Here is a 1,472-nt window from a genome sequence, read left to right on the forward strand (position 1 = left end):
GCCAGTATAGTGAGCCAGTGGAATAGCTGAAGTTATTTAGGATAAATTAAGCGTCTATGTTTTCTTGAAACTTATGTGTATGTGTCTTACAATCAATAGTTATTTAGGAGCGTCTCTTTTCCGGCAGGAACCAGAACTAGGCCGATGCATGGCCGTGTATTCATTGGCTTTAAGATGTTACGGACACATACAAAGGTGGTGTCTGGAGGGTAAAGAAAGGGGAAAAATGATCAGGAAGTTAAAGATTTATGCAGATTGGATCATGATGTTAGAGCAAGCAGGGGTCAGAGAACCAACAGAGACAAATCATAGTTAGAATAGCACTGAAAACATCTTCATGCTAGCTTGTATGTAGTGCCTATAACTAACATTAAATAGAAGTTTGATTTATAAATCAAAACATTTGGATGCTGGAAGCTCTGTGTTATGCCATTACTTTTAGGAATTGGATAAAAATTAAGTAACATGTTGCAACTTTCAGTTATCTTATGGTACCAAAGGGAGCTTTTGCTACATCTCAGAGTGGAAACATTACAAAATAGTAACACTTTCAAAATAAACCTAAAATGAAAAAAGAAAAACACAATTGATTTCAGTATGTTCCTAAATGCAAAAGTAAGCGAAAATTAAATAAAAACTATCCTAAAACAATGTTCCACTATCTTATATAGGTAAAACATACTGACACAAGGCATTGTTTGACCTCCATGTCATGTAGACTTAAACAATATGGTGATAGTATTACACAAATAGTTCTAAAATAGCAGTGACTATGTAAAAAACAAAATACTAAATAGTGTAGAAAAAAATGAAAAATACAAGAAACAGAGGAACAAATATAAGCAGTCTAAAAACATGGAATACTTCATTTCAGCACATCAAAGACAGATTTATAACATAAGAACTGCAAAAGTAGCATTATTTTTGGCATTGCTTTCATTAAATGTAAAAGGATGGCTATTTGTGTTAGAGATGCACGATTATGACAAACTTAATAATTGATGAGGATTGCCTTTGATATTACAATTGTGATAATTACTTTCAATTAACAATATAATTAAATATTCACCTTGTCTTGCCACTGTGCATACTGTATTCTGTTTACACACAGTTCAGGAGAACCTCAGTTTTTCAGGGAACCACTTAAAATATTGTTAATAGAAAATTTTTAAATTCTGAATTAGCTGACAAATCAAACATTTTATATTTCTTTTGTATTTTTACAAAAAAATAAACAGCACATTTATACAATGTGTCACTGTTTTTAGTACAGTCCTCCTATTTTTAAAAATAAAGATTACTTTTGAAAAGCCAGTCATTGCCACCACTTGCATTCAAAATGTAACATATGAGAAAATATTAAACATTGAAATTTTAAATTGGGGTTTTCTAGTATAAAGAACTGCGGTGGGCTGCCCAGGTTTATTTCTTGCCTTGCGCCCTGTGTTGGCTGGGTTTGGCTCCAGCAGACC

The sequence above is a fragment of the Polypterus senegalus genome, chromosome 6 (genome assembly GCF_016835505.1).
Source record: "Polypterus senegalus isolate Bchr_013 chromosome 6, ASM1683550v1, whole genome shotgun sequence".
In the NCBI taxonomy this organism is placed as follows: domain Eukaryota; kingdom Metazoa; phylum Chordata; class Cladistia; order Polypteriformes; family Polypteridae; genus Polypterus; species Polypterus senegalus.